Source organism: Epinephelus fuscoguttatus, linkage group LG8 (genome assembly GCF_011397635.1).
Source record: "Epinephelus fuscoguttatus linkage group LG8, E.fuscoguttatus.final_Chr_v1".
Taxonomy (NCBI): domain Eukaryota; kingdom Metazoa; phylum Chordata; class Actinopteri; order Perciformes; family Serranidae; genus Epinephelus; species Epinephelus fuscoguttatus.
The window spans coordinates 24,701,869-24,727,865 of NC_064759.1; the positions used below are offsets into that span (position 1 = coordinate 24,701,869).

At 44.3% G+C, this 25,997-nt stretch overlaps 1 pseudogene; it reads left to right on the top strand.

Annotated features, from left to right (window-relative positions):
* The window catches only part of LOC125893479 (uncharacterized), a 119,120-nt pseudogene that overhangs the window by 64,813 nt on the left and 28,310 nt on the right, over positions 1–25,997 (top strand).

Below are 25,997 nucleotides of genomic sequence, written 5' to 3' on the forward strand. Positions count from 1 at the left end.
AGGACACTTGGATCACTACGGACGAGCAGTATGGAGATATTTTATGGTTTCAATTCTGTGTTCTTGGACGTTTTAATCTGGGTCACCGTCAGCCATTAGGTGTGCAGTTGTGCTGCTACCCACTTCTTCCTCGGATTTCCGTAAGTGTTGTGAGGACTCTAAAACTTCACCAGAGCCTCCCTTGGCATATGGGTGAGTAGATAATGGCTGAATTTTCAATTTTGGGTGCATTATCCCTTTAACAGGTGCTGCCATATGCTTCAGTTTATCAGTAGAGGATGTGCTGAATCATCAGCCAGTACAAGCACAGACTCAGTAGATCCACATCCAGCTTTGGTCAGCACTAACAGACCCAGTAAAGTCGACTTCAACAAATACTATCACTATTAAAATGTTGAGGCTCAGTTTTATGTGTTACTAAAAAATGCACATTTTTGGGCAGGTTTTTTTTAATTAACATTTAAAAAGCCGCTACAAGGAACTTTAACTGGATATGCAAAAGTCTCGTTTCTGATGATGTCTGTGTGTGACCTACAACAGCAAATGAGACAATTGGTGTGAAGATAAGCTATTTCTGTAGTGTATATCTATACCTTTAAGAAACTGTCTCTGGGTCCGCCCCAGGTCACTTCCAGGACAAAACGATTTAAGGCATTCAGAGGGTACACGTCATCTTACCTAGCTGCTTACATTTATAGCGACTCTTATAAATAGTCGCTATTCCTCCTCCTCGACCCGACGTCCGCGGGGAGTTAAAATAGCAGCAATCATCGGGTAAAAGTTCTGTGAAAGCACTGGACTCACCAACAGTCAGCCACGTCTCAGTCACACAGAGAAAATCCAATCGTCAGGAAGTCAGGAAATCCTTCAGGATAAACGTTTTGTTCGCTAGCAATCTAGCATTTACCAGCCCAATCCTGGCAGGAGCCAGCAGGTCAACAGCGTTAGCTGTCCGGGGAGCCACACACAGAGCCTGCAGGTTGCGCAGATTCACCCCACGCCAGCGGGGACGAGGAGAGCAGGGGCTGCGGGGCTGGAACACCTCATCCAGGCCGACGACAGGTACCAGCCAGGCGTTGACAGGGTCCAGCGAGCACCGAGAAATAAAGAGGCGAGGCACTGCTCCATACTCAGTCCAAGAAGCCGTGGAAGTGCTCGCCAAATAGGCCTTCAGCCTTACCAGCCGACCGCTGCGTTTACCCCGGCAGCGGTGGCGCTTACGCCGGAGAGGTGGAGCTGGGGCGCGGCAGAGGTGAGCTGGGATCCCCGATAGGAGTGGTGGCAAAGTTTTCCCGTCTTGTTGTTTCATTCATCCCCAAAACAAACACATGCACGAGCCAGGTAAGCGTCTTTATGACAATACGTGCTAGAGCTCATGGGAAATGTAGGCTTCATTCCAGCAAAACACTACTGCTTTTGTCCACAGGGTTGCCAAAATCAACTCAAAATGAAAGTTCCTTGTAGGGGCTTTAAACAGTGCTCCTTTTGTCTTTCTTTCTCATTTGATCACTTTACCAGACCTCATACAGTATTACAAGATATTTTAAATATACTAAAAATTAATTTAGTGAAGGAGTAAAAGTCAGAGTGTGATCTGTGATGAGATGAACTACATGTTGTTGTGTTGGTTGTCTCTTAGGCTGTGACATGCTCTGACATACTTGCTGCATCTATGGCGCTGACACTGTTTTCTCCAAGTACATTTTAGTCAGGTCAGAGTGAATCAAAATCGTGAGGTTACATGTGTAATCCTGGTTCTCTGTGTGACGAGGCTTCCCCTCCACCCAGAGATATATTGTATCTCTATTGGAGACCTGTACCCTTGGGTCAGGTGACGTCCATAATTTCTTTAAGACAATCCACCTGTGGTCGTGGCTGACAGCCTATAAACCCCTGTCAACCACGCCCCAGTGATCTCAATCAGATGGCCTCTAGATGGAGGGGAAGCCTCTTCACTCAGAGAACCAGGGTTACACATGTAACCTCACATTCTCTATCATTCTAGGCTTCCCCTCCACCCACAGATATATTGTATATCTATTGGAGATCTGTAAGACACACCGCGAGGGGACAGCAACTTCAAATGAGACGTCCCTGCCAAGTGCTCTACAAAATACACTGTGTGCCCAATGAACTATACAAATGTACACTATATACACACCCCAGGCTAGCTGGTGCAGCAAGATGCTGTTGCCACAAGCCCTGGCGCCAGACACCATCAAGGCTACACGGCCCTCGCAAGACGCGGTGGGGAGGCCACTCACTACTGCTGGCCTCACAAGGAAACAATATGTCACTACTGCTGGGCCAAGCCAAGCACCCGCTCACCGAACGATATGCCTGCAGCCATGTTGAACTGGTAGAATCTTGCAAATGTGGATGGGGCAGACCAGGTAGCTGCTGCGCAAATCTCATTTAGAGATGCACTGTGCCATGATGCCCAAGAAGTAGCCATGCCCCAGGTTGAATGTGCCCGCACACTAGATGGGAGGGCACCCTGCCCCCAGATATGCCTGCTGGATAGTTCCCACAATCCAGTGAGAAAGACGAGCCTTGGACAGCGACTGACCCCTGACGTCTGGCCTAAAACAGACGAACAGCTGATCTGTCTGCCTATGGCACCGTGTCTGTTGCAAATTCACCCTGAGTGCCCTAACTGGGCACACAAGCGAGTGCCTACAATCACCTTCCTCTGTTGAGTCGGAGAAGAGAGACCGTACCACCATGTCTGGGCTTGGCTGAGAAGGAGACAAAACCTTAGGAAGGAAAGCAGCAAACTTAAAGGACAACCATTTTAGGTCCACTGACTCCAATGGCTCAAACGGAGGTACCTCAAGAGCCCTTAAATGCGCTGTATGTAAGAATGTGGCCAAAACGGTTTCTGCACTCAAATTCAAAATACTGCCACGAGTCGTGTCCACGCCCCCTCCCCTACAGATTCGAGGTTGCTGGACAGCGGCACGCTGGAGACTGATTTGTTTGCTCATGGGCGGCTGCTGTGGCAGGGCTGCGTCGCTGTGTCCTTGATCTTCGGTTTTCCAGCGGACAGTTCAAGCAAGTCCGCTTCTCTGCTGCTTACGCTGCTGCCAGGATACAGCTGAGGAGGAGCCGGCTGCTAATGCTATGTACTGGGACACTGCTAATGCTGCTTGCCGTGCTGCTGTAGCTCAGTCGTAACTGTAACTGATGCTGAGACTCTACTGACTGCGTGACTGGTAGACGGCGGTGGGTGGCGCAACAGGCCAAAACACAAATTCAAAACATAAACATGATTTGCAGACCGTAATTTTTTTTTAAAATGCGAATATTCTGGCTGTACTATTGTTGTCGGTGAGATCAGTATGTTATATGAACATTATTCATTAGTCTCTGTGACATATTAGGATGATTTTATGACTATTTGCTTTAGATTTCTTACATATAGCTTTTTTAAGACCAGCTCCAAATCCCGGGTGGGAGAGACAGCCTGGAACACAGGCCATCACGTCGTCTAGCACCCTTAAGGAACTGGGAAACTCATTTGTCTGCCTCTTCAGGCAACTGGTAGTGTCCCATCCGAGCTGCCTTAATCTCCGCCACCATACCCCCAAGAGTCAAAGGCAACTTCCCAGCATCCAAAAGACCCTGAAGGAACTGCAGGATAAAAGGGGCTGAGCAAGATACTGGGTCAAAATGTTGCCCCCCACACCAGGCTGCAAAGGCCCTCCACCTGTACGTGAGGGCTGCAACTAACGATTATTTTCATTGTCGACTAATCTGTCGATTATTTCTTCAATTAGTCGACTGATCATTTTACCAAAAAATGTGTTAAAATGTTGTTAAATGCCGGCCTGTCAAACCCCAAAATTATGTCATCTAATGTCTTGTTTCGTAATCATGCCAAAGGGTTGTAGTTCACCGTCATGGGAGAGTGTGTAAAGCTGCCAATATTTGAATATAAGAAACTGCAATGAGAATATTTTGGGGTACTTTTATAGTACTTTTCTATGAAAAATGACTCAAACCGATTAGTCGACTACTGAAATAGTCACCGATTATTTTAATAGTCGATTAGTCATCGATTAGTCGACTAATCGCTGCAGCCCTACTGTATGCGTGTCGGCGATCTTGTAAATGGTGCACGAGCCTCCTGCAGCACGGACCACCGAAGGAGATAACCCCATAGCTAAAAATGCAGACTCCTCAGGGGCCATGCCCACAACCTGAGCCCCTGGGGAAAGGGATGAACCAGAGTCCCCCAAGCCTGGGACAGCAGGTCCCGACGTACTGGGAGCTCCCACGGAGTCCCGTCCAGCAACGTCGGGATGTCCAAGAACCAGGTCATGTGTGGCCAATGTGGGTCCACCAGAATCAGCCTCAGTCCTTCCATCCGTACCCTCTGCAGGAGGGATGGAAGAAGGACAAAGTGGAGAAAGGCATACAACAGGACGCTTGGCCATGGGTGAGCCAGGGCATCTGCTCCGAGGGGAGGATTGTCTCCCCCCAGGGAGAAGAAGAGAGCACAATGGGTTGACTCCTGTGATGTAAACAGGTCGATCTTTGCACGTCCGTAGTGGAGCCAAATCTCCATTACCACCTGAGGGTGTAGTCTCCACCCCCTTGGGTCCGGACCTCCTCTGGACAGCAGATCTGTAGCTCGGTTTTCCACCCCCGGCACATGGACCGCTCTCAGGAACAGAACCCTGGGGTGTGCCCAAAGCCACAGGTGGTCAACATTTTGATGTTTTAAGTGATCTGAGGACCATTCCAGTGACCGCTGACCCCACTCCCCCTGAACACTGCACCCCAGCCTGTCAGTGACCTGTCGCCTGTCGTCACCAACTGACGATTTGTCAGTGGACCCAGCGACTTGGCGAGATTCCTGCTGTCCTCCCACCAACGGAAAGCCACCCACAACTGCTTGGTTACAATCCCCGTGGTATTCAGGCGACTCCTGGGACCCAAACCCAGATCCAGGATGCATCTCTGCACTGGCTGCATGTGTAGGAGAGCCAAAGGGACTGCTTGAAGTGAGGATGCCATCAGACCCAGAAGGCGGAGACACTGCCTCCATGTGACCCCGGCCCCCAGCCTGAATAGAGAGAGACCGGACCTGAGAGACAACTGCCTCTCCTCTGTCAGGCAAAGTAGACCAGCCTGGGAATCTATAACTAGGCCCAGGAACTGTGTCTTTTGAGATGGCTCCAGACTGCTCTTCTCTAGGTTGAGACGCAGGCCAACATGCTGGATGTGGTCCAGGAGGATAGTCAGATGCGCCTGGCACTGAGCCAGAACCACCTGCATGCACCTTGTGAAGGCGCGGAGCCAGAGAGATACAGAAGAGCAGGACTTGGAACTCATATTCCCTGCCATCGAACACAAAGCGGAGAAAACGCCAATGCCTGTTCCAGATTGGAATTTGAAAGTAGGCATCCTTCAGATCTATTTTTGTGAACCAGTCCCCTTTGTTGGTGGACTGTCTCATCCGGGGAATCGTCAACATTTTGCAAGGCAGCCGCCTGTGATTTAGATCTCAGACCCCTGAAAGAAGACGGAGGCTTAGGCTTGCCTCCGCCTCTACCCACTTTGCCTCTGGCGGCTCCTCTGGCTGCACTGGCGCGACCGCGGCGAGCATCCAGAGTAGCCCCAGGTCCCTAGGCCCCTGCTGATCCAAGTGCCTGTGTGGGGCCCTCGACCCTTTTACCCCCAGACTGACCAGACCACCTGGGCTTGGCCTTGGGGGTCAGTGCACTGGAGACCTCCTTAGCACAACGGCGGGCCTCCTGTGCCTGTTGTAAGAGTTGTGGCACCAGGCCCAAACATGGCCGTCGGTACGACCAGCAACTTCAGAAGGGCCCCTTTGTCCTCTGCCTGCTACTTAGATCTGGACAAATACAGCTGGTGCCTGGAAACCCAGAATGACGACATGCCCTTCCCGGCGGTCAGTGTCTGCTCTTTCATCAGTGATGACAACATAGATGAAACGAGCTGTATCTCAGAAATAAGACAGGCATCAGCCCCAGTGCTCAGCTGACGTACCAACTTCTGCTGGTACAGCGCTAAGACGGACCCGGTATTCGCCAGTTGAGTCTGAACTGCCATAGACCTGTGCAGTCTGGCCAGTGAGGCATCCAGCATTTTGCTGTCGCCTGACGGAGTAGCTGGCCCTAACACAGAGCTGGCTGTAAATAAGAGGGCAGAAAGTGACTGACTGGCCTAGCTGAGGCAAAGAACCACAGCCCACCTTCTCCTTATCCTGCATGGCTGACATCTGTCTGGTTTTAGCAGTAAAGGAAAGCTTTGCCGTGGGATTCTCAAATGCCTTGTGCATCAAGTCTCCCACATCTGGCAGGAGAGGCACTGCAAGAGGCACCTCCATATCAGGGAGATCATCATCCTCATCAAAGCGTGAGGGGGAGGAGCTTGACCTAATACTGGTCTGAGCTCCAGGGCCTGAAAAGCCCTCTCAATCAAGCTTCTGAATTGCTGGCGCTTATTTTCTTTGGTCTCACTCTCCTCAATCATCCCCTCAGTATCTGCATCATCCGATAGCCCTAATACATCAACTTTCTCCTCCACATCCTCCTGATCATCAGCTCTGATTCTGTTACCAGGCAAGAAGGACCTGGGAGGGGACTTAGGGCGGAATCTACAAAGGAGCTGCCTCCAAAATCCACATCTTGAGGCGCTTAGACTGCTGGGGCACTGCAGATGGTGTAAACTCTCTTTGCCACCTATGCTTCGCCCTAAACATGCAAAGCCGAGCCTCTGAGGATCATGCTGGCAGAATAGAACAATCCATACAGAAGGATGGATTGTCAACTGCCACAACAGCATGTTCCTCCCAAACAATGCACACACCACACCACGCGATAACCCCGCCCTCGCGGGATCACCACTCAGAAGTTTTTGACAACACGGAAGCTGGCTCTCCCAGCACGCCTGCCCTCAAACTTTTACTGGCAAAACTGTGGGATTGTGGAATGTATTGTGTGTGAATGGTGCAACATACAAACAAAGTGACAGGCAGCAACCTTAATAACACACAAACTCCTTCTCAATGCCCTCGTGGACAAAGAAGAGAGTTCTGTGTCGATAACATGATGAAAATCCCCGCACGGGGACAAAACGCTCGACACTGCATCTGACAGAAGCCCTACGCTATCAACAAACTCACGGATCCTTCTCCCCTCGCCCAAACAGGACCGTCACAGAAGCCTCTCCACAGAGACAATATGCCAAGACCGAGAGTGCGACAGCAAGGACGGTATTTGCAAAGCGCAACACAGCCACTGTGAGAGGCAGTCACCCTCCCTCAAACCCCGTGAGGTAAGCAGCACAGACTGTGTATTTGTTAGCCTTGCTAAACGAAAGTTTTCTTTTTGTATAAAGATAGAAGATAGAATTGTCTCAAAGAAGCACAGCGACAAACGCCACGCTGCTCCAAGTGGAATCAGAAAAATCACTGGGGCGTGGTTGACAGGGGTTTATATAGGCTGTCAGCCACGACCACAGGTGGATTGTCTTAAAGAAATTATCCACGTCACCTGACCCAAGGGTTTAGGTCTCCAATAGAGATATATACAATATACAGTGCCCTCCAAAAGTATTGGAACAGTGAGTCCAATTCGTTTACTTTTGTTGTAGACTGAAAACATTTGACATCAAAAGATGAATATGAGACAAGAGATCAACATTTCAGCTTTTATTTCCAGGTATTTACATCTGGATCTGATACACAACTTAGAAGATAGCATTATTTGTAATGGAACACAAAATTTTTAGGTGAGCAAAAGTATTGGAACGTATAAACTTAAAATAGATTAAAGTGAATGAGACTTAATATTTAGTTGCAAATCCTTTGCTTTCAATAACTGCATCAAGCCTGTGACCCATTGACATCACCAAACTTTTGCATTCTTCTTTTGTGATGCTTTTCCAGGCTTTCACCGCAGCCTCTTTCAGTTGTTGTTTGTTTTGGGGGGTACTCCCTTCAGTCTCCTCTTCAGCAGGTAATATGCATGCTTTATTGGGTTTAAGTCTGAGACTGACTTGGCCAGTCTAAAACCTTCCACTTCTTGCCCCTGATGAACTCCTTTGTTGTATTGGCAGTGTGTTTTGGGTCGTTATCTTGCTGCATGATGAAGGATCTCCCAATCAGTTTGGTTGCATCTTTCTTTAAATTAGCAGACAAATGTTTCTGTAGACTTCTGAGTTCATTTTGCTGCTGCCATCATGTGTTACATCATCAATGAAGATGAAAGAGCCCGTCCCAGAAGAAGCCATGCAAGCCCAAGCCATGACATTACCTCCACCGTGTTTCACAGATGAGCTTGTATGTTTGGGATCATGAGCAGATCCTTTCTTTCTCCAAACTTTCGCCTTTCCGTCACTTTGGAAAAGTTAATCTTTGTCTCATCAGTCCATAAAACTTTTCCCAGAATTTTTGAGGCTCATCTCTGTACCTTTTGGCAAATTCCAGCCTGGCCTTCCTATTCTTCTTGCTAATGAGTGGTTTGCATCTTCTGGTGTAGCCTCTGTACTTTTGTTCATGAAGTCTTCTGCGAACAGTAGATTGTGATACCTTCATTCCTGCCCTCTGGAGGTTGTGTGCTGATGTCACTCACAGTTGTTTTAGGGTCTTTCTTTACAGCTCTCACAATGTTTCTGTCATCAACTGCTGATGTTTTCCTTGGTCTACCTGTTCGACGTTTGTTGCTTAGTACACCAGTGGTTTCTTTCTTCTTCAGGACATTCCAAATGGTTGTACTGGCTATGGCAATGGCTCTGATTGATTGTCCATCTTCTCTCAGATTCACAATTGCTTCTTTTTCACCCATAGACAGCTCTCTGGTTTTCATGTTGGTTCCACCTCTAAATGCAGTCTGCACAGGCAAAATCTATCGTACCCAATCTGAAACTGAGCTCAGACATTCAGTGCTATTTATTGTTTTTATAATCAATGTAATTGGGAGACACCTGGGCAACAAAACACACCTGTCAGTGACATGTTCCAATACTTTTGCTCTCATGAAAAATGGGTGGGTTCAAACAAAAGGTGCTATCTTCTAAGTTGTGTATCAGATCCAGATGTAAATACCTGGAAATAAAAGCTGAAATGTTGATCTCTTGTCCCATATTCAATTTTCACAAAAATTTTTGTGGAAACAGCTAAGAATAGTTTGGGAAAAACAAATTATACCAAGAGCATGGCGTAGGGCAGGGGGTGTCCTCATTCCTAAGGAGAAGGAGTCTGTGGACCTTAGCCAGTTCCGGATGATTTCTCTCTTGAATGTGGAGGGGAAGATTTTCTTTAGTGTAGTAGCGCAGAGACTAGCTAGTTACTTAGAAAGGAATAGCTTAATAGATACCATGGTGCAGAAGGCAGGAATACCAGGTTTTTCAGGGTGTTTAGAGCATACTAGCATGATCTGGCACCAGATTCAGGCAGCGAAGAGTATTTTTAGATCTTGCAAATGTGTTTGGTTCAGTTCCGCACAGCCTCATTTGGAGTGCGTTTGACTACTTCAGAGTGCCACAGGTAGTTGTTAACTTAGTGAAAGCATACTTTCAGGATATTAGGTTGTGTCTAAGTACAGCAGGTTTCACAACAGGTTGGCAGAGGCTAGAAATAGGCATCATGGCAGGGTGTACAATTTCTCCGTTAGCATTTACTATGGCAATGGAAGTAATCATCAGGGCTTCTAAGTGGGTGGTAGGTGGGGAGAGATGGCAGAATGGGTTGCATCTTCCACCAGTTAGGGCTTACATGGATGACATGACACTGGTGACCACAACAATGCCATGTACAAAGAGGCTACTAGAGAAGGTAAATAAGAACCTCAAGTGGGCCAGCATGAAAATCAAGCCTAGTAAATCTAGAAGCATCTCGATATGTAGAGGGAATTGAAGTGATAGGAAGTTTGTCATAGATGACGAGGACATCCCAACAATTAGGGAAAAGTCAGTAAAGAGCTTAGGTAGGTTGTACAATGTAGAGTTGAATGATAAGGAACAGGTGGTGAAATTTAGAAAAGATGTGGCTGAAGGATTGGATAGAATAGATAAATCAGAACTTCCAGGAAAGTTGAAGTTGTGGTGTTTGCAATTTGGGCTATATCCTAGGTTAATATGGCCACTGTCAATTTATGAAATTCCAATAACTGTTGTGGAGAGAATTGAAAGGTTGGTTAGCTCCTACATTAGGAAGTGGTTGGGCGCTACTAGATGCCTAAATAGTGTTGCATTGTATGGAAAAGGGATACTTCAGCTGCCAGTAACTAGTTTAACAGAGGAATTTAAATGTACCAAGGTCAGGACAGAGCTCTTGTTAGCTGGGAGTAAGGATGTGGTAGTTAGGAGTGTGGTTCCAAATCCAACCAAGGGGAAGTGGAACCCAAGATCGGCAGTTCAGGAGGCAGAGGCAGCTCTTAGACATGCAGAGATTGTAGGTAATGTTCAGTTTGGCCGGGGAGGCCTGGGGCTTGGCTCAGGTAAACCGGTATGGAATACAGCAGGCCTCAAAGATAAAAGAAAGCTGGTTGTAGAACAGATACGCAGACAGGAAGAGATAGTAAGGGTGCAAAGGTAGTGGCCCAGGCTAAACAGGGACAGTGGTTGAATTGGGAAAGTGTAGAGAAGAGGAAGCTTAGTTGGAGGGACCTGTGGAGTATGGAGGAGAATCGTATTAGATTCCTGATAGGGGCTACATCACGATGTCTTACCAACCCCAGAACCTAAAACTGTGGGTAAATGAGGACCCGTCATGCCCATTGTGTTCACGCATCGCAACTTTAAAGCATATTTTGTCAGGTTGCAAAGTTAGCTTGTCACAAGGCCGATATACATGGCGACATAATCAGGTGTTGAAATGTTTAGCTGCAGGCATTGAAGGGAAACGAAGACAGGTGAATTCAGAAGGTGTTAAGGATAGGAGTTTAGTAATTCAGTTTGTCCGTGAGGGAGAGAAATACAGAAGGGATAAGTTAGTGAGGAGGCAAAGGTGTGGCCGCCTAGAAGGTGCTTGTGATTGGGAAATGCAAGTAGATTTAGGTGAAAGCTTGTTGTTCCTCAGGAAATAGTCTGTACCAGGCAGAGGCCTGACTTAGTGTTGTGGTCAGTGAGTCAACAGATAGTTTATTTCATCGAGCTGACAGTTCCTTGGGAAGACTCAGTGGAAGAAGCATATGAAAGAAAAAAGCTTAGATATGCAGACTTAGGAGCAGAAGCTGAGCAGCGAGGATGGAAGACTAGGATTTGTCCAGTGGAAGTGGGGTGTAGGGGATTCATAGCAAGATCAACTGTCTCACTCCTGGGGGAACTCGGAGTGCGGGGACAGAGTTTGAGGAAGACAGTGAGGGAAATGTCAGATGAAGCAATTAAATGCAGCCAGTTTATCTATTACAGAAGAAATAATGTCAGCTGGGGGCCAGCAGGGGGAACTACTAAGCAGGGCACATAACTCCTTGAGATCAGGTGGAGAGATCCACTTCCTGTCAGGAGAAATCCAGGAAGAGGAAGTATTTAAGTGTGGGAGTGGCCTATTGGAATCCATTTTGTTTGAGGCCATGCGGCAAGGTGAGTGTGCTTGCTGATCCTGTAAGTCCAGTTAGCTCCTTTAACTTTAGCTTATATTGTAGTTATGCTATGTAGTGTGTGAAATAGAGTATGGTGAATGTGACAGGAAAGCTAGTATCAGCATTGCTTCTGCCTGGAGCTCGCATGTATGGAGCCTGGGTTTGGTTGAAGATGGCAGTGCTGTTTGGGCTGAGAAAGCCATGTGTATGTAAGGAGGAAATCCAGGAAGAGGAAGGTTATTTAAGTGTGGGAGTGGCCTATCTGAATCCATTTTGTTTGAGACCATGCTGCAAAGTGAGTGTGTTTGCTGATCCTGTGAGTTCATTTATCTCCTTTAACTTTAGCTTACATTGTAGTTATGCTATGTAGCGTGTGAAATAGAGTATGGTGAATGTGCTAGTAAAGGTAGTATCAGCATTGCTTCTGCCTGGAGCTCGCATAAACGGAGCCTGGGTTTGGTTGAAGGTGGCAGTGCTGTTCTGTTTGGGCTGAGATCACTGTCTAGCCTCCTGGAGGTGTCATTGTTGTGAGGGCTCGTCTTGGGAGGTAGACTGTACAGCCTAACCCGGCGGGGAGTGTGATAGCCTAACAAGGCTTCCTCCCTGGGTCTACCTCATCTGTGGTAATATAGGTAAGGTAAAGGAGGTTGTTCGGTTAGTGTGGGGAGCAGTGAGACCTGGCATTAGGGGAGTGTCTCTGGGACGCCAGAGATCACTGTCTAGCCTCCTGGAGGTGTCGTGGGACCAACTAGACGAAACACCGGTGAAAGGAGGTTCCCACCCGATGACCCCAAAGACATGTTAGTTATCACTGCTCATTGGTCTGTATAGTTAAGCCTTGCCATAATAGTTTGTCGTAGGGCTTAGGAGGTTATTCACTGAGTGCTGATCCCTTCTTATTTATTTATTTATTTACTTATTTATTTTTTTTTTTTTTTTTTTAGAGCACAAACTTCTTGTGTTTATTTGAATTTTGATGTCAAACCCAAATATTTTCAGTCTACAACAAAAATAAAGGAATTGGCCTCACTGTTCCAATACTTTTGGAGGGCACTGTATCTCTGGGTGGAGGGGAAGCCTAGAATGATAGAGAACTTCTAGTATACATTTAATTTTTGTAAAGAACTTTGTTCTGGTGTCTTTATATGAGCCACAGATAGGAAGAAATGTTTCTCTGTCTCCACCTGTCTCTGAGGACAGAGCTGACACAGCCTGTCTTCTCTAGTCAGTGGCAGTGTCAGTCTCTATGGCCAGGCTGTGAGTCTGTACATACTCAATATGTTATCATTTTCTGATCTATCTATCCTTTGAAACACTTAAAGATGTACAAACAGTAGCTCAGACATTTGATTTTTGTTTTTTGGTATATGCTTAAACTTGAGCTGTCTTTTTGTTCAGAACCACAGAATTTCCTGAACTTTCTGTTGATGAAAAAAGACTCTATGACAAAGGATCGATCTTGCAGCCTTTGGCGGGTATTTTATTGTAGACACAGCTTACAACTTCACACACTGCAAAATGTGACAGCCCCTGAAAGCAGTTTACCAAACACTCTTATACCATTCCTCAGATAAGCCTCACACCTAACATTCCGTGTGTGAAGGAGTGATTTCCTGTTGTTTCCAGAGCTCGCTCATATATTTACCTCACTTTTTTTTGTTATATATATATATATACTTTATTAATTCAATAATTCAATTTTTTCACTCTTTTTGTCATTAACACACAGGTCCAAAAGACACACATGCACAAACAGGAACTATACATGCTCAAAGTCAGAGTGAGGGGGCTGCCTTGGTCAGGCGCCCCGAGCGGTTGGGGGGGTTCGGTGCCTTGCCAACCCAAGTCCCTATGGACTGAGCTACAGCCGTCCCACTTGGCGTTCTACCATCCTGTTGTTCTCTTGTTGATCTGCGTTTGTGAAAACTGTCCTGTAATATTGCTGTTATCTTGCTATGATAAACGATAACGGAAGAGTGACAATACCTTATTAACTATGCAAATGTATAATCAGGAATTTCATTGAACTATAACAGCCTACACAAGGCAGGCTTACACAAGATAAGGGTTCACACCGTGTAAGAGTGAAAAACCTGTCGGCTGCTAACAAGAGAACTCTCTTACCGCCTCCCGCTGGTGTCCTTCAACGTGTACCCATCAATATTACATACAGTGATTTTACTGATACATAGAATCATCAATAGGTAACTAAACAAGGATACAAATGTGAATTAACTAAAATGAACAGTAAGTTGGCAAATCATGTCATGTGATAGAACACATGTAGTGCCATACTGTGATGTGATAAGGTGTGTGCCATCTGCCATAAGTCCCGACTCCTTGAGTCATCCCGTATTATCCTTTCTTTGAATCCATCATCATCATCATCATAATCATCTACTTCTCCTGCATCCAGAGGATCATCAGAATCATCCATGTAGGCAGGGATGAGGAAATCTGGATATCTCTCCCCATTCTCTGTCTCCTTCTTCTGATTGAGGTGGATTTGCGCAGTTTGTCGGGTGTCATCACGTTCAACATGTGAGCCTGTTGAAGACCAGTCACAAGAGTCTGTTCGTCCAGCGCCTCTGGCACTGCCTCCTCAGCATGGGGATACTGGCGTTCCAGTATGAGAGACCATAAAAGGAGGAAATGGTTGCCTTGCACATCTCTCACTTCAGCCAAGGGGCAGCATGACAGCCAATGCAGTGACCAGCCGGATCAGAAAACTTGTGGCGTATCAGTAGTACAACACAGGACGGGATGGACGTCTGAATGGAAAGAATTGGACACTATTAATTTTGCAGATAAAATGCTGCTGTGTTTATATTTATATATCTATCTATTGTATATTATTTAGTACTTTTTTTTGTAGCTTTTGTTTTTTCACGTTTGCTAAAAATTAAGTTCTTTTAACAAAAGACTTATTTGTCATTTCTTTATAAGTGAGTTTTTTTGGTATAATGAAACCTTAGTGTTCAGAATTGAGTTTACACAGTTGTATCTCATTAGATGTCATAAAAACTCACTCTTCTTCAGTTCTGTACCCTTAGGGTCCATCATCATACCTGTACATGTTGTGGATGTTCTGTGGGGTGCACAGATTCAAACAGTCAGGCTCCAGGCCTGGATGGTGTATCAAACATGGAGGATGAACTGGAACCTGGTACATTACCCCAAAACTAATAGGTAGAAATGACACAAGGCATACTGTTTAATAAGTAAGCAAAGAGACTCAGGAGACAACATCACTGCATAAAACAAATACTGATCTAGGAAGCAACATGTGTTTTGCTATGAAACTTTGATTTCATATATATGCTGTGGAGAAACTGTGACACATTGGTACATTGTAGATTACAGATACAAGGTGAAGATGATTATAAAATGCAGCTATATTTTAGTAGAATGGTTTCAGTAAACATGACAGCTAAGACATCTGAATACCAGTTATTTCTATTTGTTTTTCTATAATACAGAAATCTGTCATCAGAAGAAAGTAATAAATTAACTAAACTCCATAACTGCCTTAAAGACATAAAAACCTGGATGAGCACCAATTTCCTGATGTTAAATTCAGACAAAACTGAAGTTATTGTTCTTGGCCCCAAACAACTCAGAGACTCTTTATCTGATGACATAGTTTCTCTAGATGGCATTGCGCTGGCCTCTAGCACTACCGTAAGAAACCTCGGAGTAACATTTGATCAAGATTTGTCTTTTAATTCTCATTTAAAACAAACCTCACGGACTGCATTTTTTCATCTGCGTAATATTGAGAAAATTAGGCCTATCCTGACCCGAAAAGATGCAGAAAAATTGGTCCACGCTTTTGTTACATCAAGGCTGGATTACTGTAACTCTATTATCAGGTAGCTCTAGTAAGTCCATAAAAACTCTCCAGCTAATTCAGAATGCAGCAGCACGTGTACTAACAGGAACTAAGAAACGAGATCATATTTCTCCTGTTTTAGCTTCTCTGCACTGGCTCCCTGTAAAATCCAGAATTGAATTTAAAATCCCACTGTTAACTTATAAAGCTCTAAATGGTCAATCTCCATCATATCTTAGAGAGCTCATAGTGCCTTATTTTCCCACCAGAACACTGCGCTCTGAGAACGCAGGGTTACTCGTGGTCCCTAAAGTCTCCAAAAGTAGATCAGGAGCCAGAGCCTACAGCTATCAGGCTCCTCTCCTGTGGAATCATCTTCCTGTTACGGTCCGGGAGGCAGACACCGTCTCCACATTTAAGACTAGACTTAAGACTTTCCTCTTTGATAGAGCTTATAGTTAGGGCTGGCTCAGGCTTGCCTTGTACCAGCCCCTAGTTAGGCTGACTTAGGCCTAGTCTGCCGGAGGACCCCCTATAATACACCGGGCACCTTCTCTCCTTCTCTCTCTCTCGCTCTCTCTCTCGTATCCTATTACTGCATCTTGCTAACTTGGCCAATCTGGATGTCACTAACTCAGCTTCTTCTCCGGAGCCTTTGTGCTCCACTGTTTCTCAGATTAACTCATATCGCAGCGGTGCCTGGACAGCGTGACGTGTGTGGTTGTGCTGCTGCCGTGGTCCTGCCAGATGCCTCCTGCTGCTGCTGCCATCATTAGTCATTAGTCATACTTATACTATTATACACATATGATTATTGTCACACATGTATACTGCCAGACATTAATACATACTTTCAACATATTGTACCACAGTAGCCAGAACTATAACTATAATATTATTACTTTCATTAATGTTGTTGTAAGCTACTGTCATTGCCGTCTGTCCTGCATCTCTCTCTCTCTCTCTCATTGTGTCATGTGGATTACTGTTAATTTATTATGCTGATCTGTTCTGTACGACATCTATTGCACATCTGTCCGTCCTGGAAGAGGGATCCCTCCTCAGTTGCTCTTCCTGAGGTTTCTACCGTTTTTTTTCCCCGTTAAAGGGTTTTTTGGGGAGTTTTTCCTTTTCCGCTGTGAGGGTCCAAAGGACAGAGGGATGTTGTATGCTGTAAAGCCCTGTGAGGCAAATTGTGATTTGTGATATTGGGCTTTATAAATAAAATTGATTGATTGATTGAATTGATTGATATAACAGCTGAGTGCTGCTGTTGGTGTTTCCACGTTATGTAGTAACTGACTATATTGTTAAAAACCTTTTGTACTCTGCAGCAGACGTTTTTAACTTCATTCAGTCAGAGGACAGACGCACAGTTGTTCCCCATAATATCAGATAAGTTACAGTTACCATGTTACAGCTGAAATATAAGATGGCTAAAAAATAAAAACTTACCACTGAGGAGAAACGTCCAGCTCAAGTTTTTATTTTGAAAGTGCTTCTTAGTCTATCGGCTCATGTTTCTTCCCTCAAATTGATGAGGGCAAAAGGCTGCCAATCAGTACGTTTACATGGACAGTTTAATTCCACTTTCATTCGGAATGAAAGTGGTCTTGTAAATGGTCATTCCGACTGGAAATTAAATCCGATTAAAAGGGTGGTTTATTCCGTTTCTCATTCTGAATGAAAGAATTTTGTGTGCATGTATACACTCATTCCTCTTTAAGTTCATTCAGGGCTTTCTGGGCATGTTCGTTTCCTTGCCCTTCTGGTGCAATGACGTATAGCGCGCATAGCAACGGGCTGAGATAGAGCAGTTGGACTCATTGCACTCACCGGTTTCCATACGTCAAAGCACAGTCTTCTATCTCCTTCTTCAACCCTCCACCTCTCCTCCTCAACAGATGAAGCATTAGCAGAACAAGGTTGTTGTCGCATACGCTGCTTCAAGAATATAAGCAAAACACGCCCGAAAAAGGCACTGAGAACGGCGTAGTCAAGCATCTTGTTAGCCGGAGCGAGGACTACAGTGTTTTCTTCCGGTAAACGTAAGCACGTAACATTTGCCCTGCCCCCTATCCAATCAGAAACCTTCCCTGCCCTAAACCTTGAGCAGACCCGAATAAACGCGATTAAACTGATCTCCCGGTAAACCCTCATTCGGAATGAATATTTCCCATGTAAACTACCTGGAAAAACTTTAATTCCGAATGATTTCATTCAGATTTATTTCATTCTGAATGAGAAGCCATCATGTAACTGTACCCAGCGTTAGTTTAGCCTCTGTTGTGAAGAAGTGAAGTCAAACAAGGTTAAGGGGTGTGACGTTGCTGATACATGCTCCCAGCATTGCACCAATCACAACAGACTGAGCGAGCTGACCAATCAGAGCAGACTGGGCTGCTGGGGAGGCGGGACATGAGCCCAAACACAGTGGGCCTCATTCATGAAAAGTGAGTACATCTGTGTGTAGATTTGCATCTAAATCTACTCAAAACCTACTCCGGATTCAGGAATGCCACGGGGAACTCAGATTTGATCGTAAACACGTGTATGATCATGAATGCCAATCCATCGTAAAGTGACAGCGCCCGGTAATCAGCAATTAGCATAAATCCCTGCCCATGAATAGCCAATGACCACCATATAAGGAGGTGTAGGTGCATCCTGTCGACCTGTCAGTCATGGCCCAAAGAAAGAAAGAGAGAGAAAGAAAAAAGAATTTTTCCGAAGCGGAGATCGAAATAATTTTGGGTGAAGTGGACTTAAGAAAAAACAATTTTCTTCAGTTAGTAGTGGTGTGACAGAGACAGGCAAAGCAAAGGCCTGGAGGGAGATAACAAATGCTGTTAATGTTGTCTCCGTAGTACAAAGAACCATGTCAGAGGTGAAGCGTAAATGGTTTGATATGAAACTGGAGGCAAAGAAACGCATAAGCACACACACACAAAAAATATAGCGGTCACCAAACAAACAGAAGATTCATTTCTGGGGTTTTGAATCAAGTGGGAACGGGAAACCAGAGATGTTTTGTGCATAATGGATAACATATAACCTACAGCAGTTTGTATGCATCATCTTCAAATTATTTGAATCTTAATAGCCTAAAGCTCTGTTTTATACAACGTAAATTAAACATTTTTCAGATCAGATTTATTCATTCAAATGATCAAAAAGCCACGAAAAACAAAAAAGTGTTGTCTCAAATAATTCTTTCAGCTGGCGCGTGCTCCTTCGTGGCTCCACCACCTGCTGCTCCTGCTGCCCCTGCATGCTGAACCCAGGCACCAAGGCCGAAGAGGCTGTGATACGGCTGTCGTCCTTACGGATATTTTTATTATCGTCATTCAACATGTAGAAAGAATGTGTAATCTATTGAGTCGATTTACATAGATAATTCACAATCATAAACCTAATCTGGATCTTAAACCTGCTAATTGCCAATTAATTTAACTAAATGTGTTATATTTTTAATATTTTGTCATGTTAAGATTACGTGTTTCAAAGGCATCTGTGTATTGTGTACATAACAGAGCGCAATATGAATTAAAATTGTAATTTCTCATAGTGACAAGCAATATTTATGTGCCTTACTAAATTTACACAAGCACTACGAGTGGTCAGGAGCAGGAGTAGATTTTGTTAGTAGCTACGAAAAGATCAGAGCTACTAAAATATTGATGAATGCAGACATGCACATAAATTTCCGTCTGCGAACAATTTACACACAAATTTCTTCTGCTCACGTTTCATGAATGAGACCCAGTGTTTCAGACAGAGGTGCTGCAGCAGTCAACAGTACAAGACAAATAATGTGTGTTTTGAACATTAAAGCAGCTGTGCGGAGCTTTTTACCATTAATAAAACTGTCCCTAGTTCGTATCACCCCCCCCTCGAAGATCCACGTATTTATTTGAACCCAACAATGACAAAAAAAGCCTTTCTCTATATGGCTATTTAGAGTAGCCTCACTCGGGTCGGACACACAGCGGAAGTCAGCAAACCAGAATACGGCACCCGAGGCGGAAGAGATTCTGCTCGTCCGCAGCAGCCGCAGCGATTAAACCACAGAAGAAGAAGCCGTGTTTACAGTGTTCTTCCAGTAAGCAGTACACAACAGGCATTGCTGAACACATAACACCTAACAGTTTTACCAGAGATGTATCTATGAGGACTTGGTTGTACTTTTGATGTCATGGCGGATAACGAAGGAGCATCATGTAAAATTATCTGTGACTGTGACCATGAACACAAATATACAGCGGGCAGTTGTCCTCAGTTTATAAGAAATTCAGAGCTACATCATAACATTTATGAACAGGTCTTACTTTACTACTAACTTGTGTAACGTTAGCATGTTAGCATGCTTCCACTAATTACTTGGACTGACCTAATGTTAGTAGCGTTAGCTTTGCAAGCGAAGGCTGCAGGTAACAGCTTTGCTGTGTTAGGATTATGTTATGTCTTCACTGTGTATCTCCACATAAAAGAATACTCCAACGATTTGGGAGGTATGCCCTTTCTCTATCATTTTCATATTGAGACAACATGATCGATATCTTTTTTGTGTCTGTATGTCCAGTGGCTGGGTCTCAGCGCGTCCTGCGCTGTGATCCGCGGAGGATACACCGTGAGCAGGCACAGATGTAGCTTGTAAACAAAACTCAGCTGTTTATTTAGCCTAGCGATATGTCCGGACTATAGTAGCTGCAATGGACGACTTTGACCGCAATTTTGAAGAGTTTCTTGTAGCGGACACAGATCCAGAGCCATACCTGTTTGAGCTGGAGTACACAGATGAGGAACTCCATGTGTTGCATGCTGAGCAGGCGAGAAGAGAGGCTGAATCCTCCACTCCCTCGGTGCTACCGTCGTTGGGGAGATATATCATCAGGAGGAAAACCGCCGCAGAGAGTGCATCACAAGGAATGAAAACTTTGCAGCAATCACTAATCCTGGCGTGATTGAAACTTTTTTTCATGTTCCTAAGATGAACTGGAAAAAACACCCAGGCCTGCAGGAGCTGATGGACAGCTTTCAGTCGGGTGAGTAATATCGTCCGTGTTGTCTCTTTGTTTGCTTTTACCGAGTGACCTAGTGTACCTGTCCCAGAGCAGCTGTTGCTCACCGGTGTATTCCTCTGCGCAAGATGCACTGACCCCCTACAAGTGCCATGCTAACCGCTGTCTCAATATGAAAATGATAGAGAAAGGGCATAACTCCCAAATCGTCGGAGTATTCTTTTCACATAATAATGCAGACTCAGCAGATGACTTGTTAACTGTTTATTCCTCCTTACACCAAACGTACACAGCTGCTTCTCATTGTTTCCAGTAGCACAACAACAGTTACTACATTACCCAGAATAACTTGAGGCTCACACTACTACCGTAGCTGTAGTAGCTCAAAATACACAACAGATTACATTAGATCAGAACAGAAACACGACAGGAGAATTTACTGAGTAATTTTGCTGTTTCCACAAATTAGTTGGACTGACCTGACGTTAGTTAATCCTCTCACTCCAAAACAAATGCATGCAGTAATTGCCGGCTGCAGTTGGAATTTTACGACACCAGGCTGTGGGTGTCATACCGCTTCGACCAAAGGGGCGCTATAATCAACGAAAACGAAAAGTTCCGCACAGCTGCTTTAAAGCACATAAATTTATTCCACTAGACGCCAATATTACATATTTATATCAATATGACCCTGAAAAAAGCATAATAGGTCTCCTTTAAATAGCTTGAGTATCCATTCACTAATGAAGCCATAGGATGGATCTGAATTGATTTATGTATAATATGAAAAGGAATTACAGACATATTCTATTTTCTGTTTTCCTTTTATTCTTATTTTTCAGCATAATCCTACAGTGTTCATTTTACGCATTTTAGGTTTGTGGAATCCTTTACAAGATGTCTAGATTCAGCCATTTTCTCCTGAGCTTCTGTATTCTAGGTAACACATTTTGCTTCTATTCAGTTTTTACTTTTTACATTTTTTACATTTTTAATTTTCCTAATGCACACTGGTGCTCTTGCAGGATGCATTTTCTGCAGTTCCAGGGCTTGGCATGTAAAGATGCCAGGCAACATCCAAGGATTGGCGGGTTCCTGCCTTGTCATCCCTTGCACCTTTGACTACTATAAGAATCCACCTCAAAGACCAGATCGTGTGGTTTGGTACCAGTATGTGAACCACGGATATCCTCTAGTTTGTGACAGCTGGTACCCAAATGATGTCATTGCCATATTTAGAGGAAAAACACGAGCATTGACATCTAGTTATGAGAAGAAATGCAGTCTTGAAATCTACCCAGTGAGATCGTCTCACCACAGACAGAGGATTTACCCCTGGGTAGATCCAGAGAATATTGGGAAATACACCCACGCATTCTACGACAAAACTGTAACAATTGAAGTAGTAGGTAAGTTCTCATGGTGAGCTGAGAGAAAGATACACTTCAAGATAGATGTGTATTCATTAACATCAATAATTCTTCCCATTTCCTTTGTAAAGACAGGGCTGAGGCACCGGATATTACGATCTCTGGAAACATGAAGGTTGGACAAACTGTGACAGTGCAATGCACTGTTCGTCACACCTGTCCCACTTACCCACCAACACTGAGTCTCAACGTCCCACTGCATAGCGCCAGTCTACGTCAGAGCACCATAAGTGATGGGACATCCAAAACCACCCTGACGAACACAATGTTCATAGAAAGAGACCACCAAACTGTGGAGTGCTCCGTCAAACACAAGGGCGGTATCACCGCAACAGCCTTTAAAGCTTTGAATGCAGAATGTAAGTGATGAATTTGCAAAACTATCACCAGTTTTCTTTTATGCTGACGCTTAAAAAATGTTAACATTTACCATTTGTACCTCAGGCTCCTTTTCACCATTGACTATCAGCCGGACATCATACGAATTTCTTGAGGACAGGCGAGCAAAGTAACCTGCACTGCCTCATACACATGCCCAAAACATGTACCAGTTCTCACATGGAACTATGCTAGCATGCCAGCCTCCAGTGAAACCAGGCAGAGTGGAAGTGCTGAGTGGAAGACTGTCTCCACACTGACATTCACAGCATCAGGTAAAGATCACGGACGATCTCTGACATGCTACGCACAATTCTCTGGGGGACAGAGGCAGGAAAGGAGCATCACCCTACGGGTAACGAGTGAGTAGAAATCATAATAAGTACTTTCTATCTCTCCACATTTGTACTTTACAAACAGAAATTACATGTTTTATATTTTGATATGTAGGCTTCTCGAAATGAGATACAGTACAGCCAACAGTAAGTAGGCTGTTATCAGCGATGGTCATTTACCAGAAAACTTCTGCTTCCTTGCAGTCTCCTCAGGCCAGCTGCCACCTTTTAGGTTTTTGCAGTTTAATGTGGAGTTATTGTATAGACAACTTCTCATTTCAACATCACAAATCAGCTGCTGCTCTTCCACCATTGCAGAGCTTTTAAAGCCAGTGAATAAATAGAAACACAGCATCCGACAGAAGTTCAGCTCAGACGGGCAGCACTGCTTCACCTGTAGCCAGTTAGGACATTTCAATAAATTACATTGCAGTCAAACTGACAGCCACTTGTGCTGTGTTTAGTTAGGACATGGTGTTAGAGGAAATTAATTTAAAACAAATAAAGTAATCCCTTTGAGGAATCTATTGTTTATTGTTAAATGTTGAATAATCTTGTACTTTGTATTTTATTGTATTTTACTCTGTAAGGCGACCTTGAGTGTCATGAAAGGCGCCCAGAAATAAAATGTATTATTATTATCATCATTATTATTATTATTATTATTGTTATTATTATTATTATGTTAGAAGACAGTAAATGTAATCAGAGAAAGCTTTGTGACTTTGATTGAACTGTTTCCTCTTTTTACAGGAAACATGCTTTCTCACGGCTGGTCCTTCACCACCCCCAGCAGTATCACAGGCATGAGAGGCTCATGTGTTATCATTCCTTGCACGTTTACCTACAGTGTCCTCAGCCTTCTCACCTCACAGTCATATGGTACTTGTTCCAGAGCAACGGATACTCACCTGTGTTTGGTGAAGGACAGAGTGTTATTAGTGAGTTTAGAGGATAACCAGCTTGATTGGATCTGTGAGTGAGAGGAATTGTAGTCTAAAGATTGAGAGGCTGGAGATGTCACACAACCAGGACAGACTTTACCCATGGATAGAACAGACTCTATCACCTCCTCCCACAACTTGAGCCACGCACTTTTAAACAAAACCTCTCAACTTATTGTTTCAGGTGAGTATTTTTCTTTTTAATCAATTGAAATGCAGTTCTCCATATTACAATACTGCTTTGATCTTACAGAGCGTGCACAGGAGCCTCAGCTGAACATTATTGGTATCCCCAGGGTGGGAGAGGAGAGCACAGTCTCCTGCAATGTCCGTCATTCATGTATCTCTGATCCCCCAACCCTGATCCTAAGTGGTGTACCTGGAAACGAAGTCATTAGTGACACTCTGGTATCTGATGGGATTTGGGAAAGAAAAGTAGAGCTAACTTGGGCTGTGAAAGAGGAAGACCAAAGTGTGAAGTGTACTGTCAGCTACAGAGGTGGTCAGAGAGCCACAAGTGAGCTCAAGCTGAATGTTGAATGTGAGTACAATGACACGGTGTGTTATTTGAGTTCATATAGAAATGCCCCTGTTTATATTCAAGCCTCACTGTTACGTTTCTGCTCAGGTCCATATGACAACATCGCAATGACTGAGCGTCCAGGCGAAGTGACGGAGGGTGTGGCAAAGAGTGTCATTTGTTCTGTTTCCTACAAGTGCAAGAAAAATCAACCAACCATCATGTGGAACTATGAAGACATGAGGATTAAAACAAGAACCAAACAGAACTCAAGCACCACCTTTATCACAGTGTCAAATCTCACCTTTATTGGTTCTCTTGAGGATCATGGTAAATCTTTGACCTGCACTGCTCAGTTTGTTACTGGGGAGACCTCAGACTCCGAAATCCTTCATATAAAGCGTAAGTTCCTACATGTCATATAGAGCGATCACTTAAAGGTCCAGTGTTCAGGATTTAGGTGGATATATTGGCAGAAGTGGACGATAATATTTATAACTATGTTTCCTTCAGTGTATAATCACCTGAAACTAAACATTGTTTTATTTTTGTTAACCATGGAGTCTGCCATGTTGTTCACCCTGAACGGACAAATCAAACATGAGCTCTAAATAAGGCTATTCACACATGGCACTTGGGAGAAGTTGTAGTTGGTTGGAATCTGCACCCTCACCACTAGATGCCACTAAATCCCTCACACTAGACTTTTAAAGGATTATTCAAGAAATCTGGAGTGATTTGTATTGGCTTTCTAACAGTGTCAGATGAGAAGATTAAAATCACTCTATGACTGCAGCCAGTAGCCAGTGAGCTTAGCTTAGCATTAAGATTGGAGACATGGGGAAAAGCCTTGCCTGGCTCCGTCTATAGGTTATGAAATCTGCCTTCCTGCAACTCTGCAGTTTGCTTGTTAACATGGCATGTCCAGTTTGTTAAATCTGAGCAAAAACAGAAGTTAAAAATTACTATTTTATGGGGGTAATGTGCTGGACTCCTTCTAGCCTTCAGTCTCTGCTGGTTGCTTAGCAGCTGCTCAGAGCCCACAAAAAGTTCGGCACTAGTAAAATGGTGAATTGTTGTTTTTGAAGTTTGGTTTATATGGATTAAAAAGCAGGATACAACATGTTATCCAGCGAGCTTTAGATGTGCTGCTATCTGTTTCCCTGTTTCCAGTCTTTATGCTAAGCTAACTGGCTGCAGCCTTACATTTAACCAACAGATAAGAGATTGGTGGTAATATTTTCATTTAACTCTGTGCCAGAAAGCAAATAAGAATAATTTCAAACTTTTGTACTAATGATGAGACAACATTTGAAAATGATTTATTTTTTAATCGCTTGTTCTCATGTTTTTTTTTCCAGCATATGTGAGGATCCATTTGAAAATGACAGTGAGTGTACTTCTTCTCTCAAAACTCATCTTGCTGCCAGATTATGTCACACATGTGACTGATTTCTACAGGCATCCCATCATGGCTTTTTTCTCTCTTTACAGCGCTCCACGATCTGGCTGCTGACGTCCCTTTCAGATTCACCGCCCTGACCCACTCCTGTGTGGTGATTCCCTGCAGCTTCCCATTCCAGGAGGATATGCCTGTCACACGTGGCATCTGGTCCAAAAAAAATGGGGATGTCATCTACCATAATGCCCCGACCTATGTGGTTGACCATTTCAAGGGCACCAGGATATTAGGGGATCTGAATGGGGGAAACTGCTCATTGGAGATTGATGACATCAAGCCCTTTGATAATGGGCCCTTCTGTTTCCACGCAGAGAGAGGAAATGACAGAGTCAGATACAACAATAGCTGCGTATTTGTTGTTATGAAAGGTCTGGATTAAAAGTGATCTTTTATTTTTTTGTGCCAGTGCCAAGCTATTTATCTGTTGGCTTCCTAGTTGACAAAAGTACTCTGCTTTGTGCTTCACTTGCTCAGCGTCCCCAGCAAAACCAGTGATGACCTCAGTTCCACCAGAAGTCGA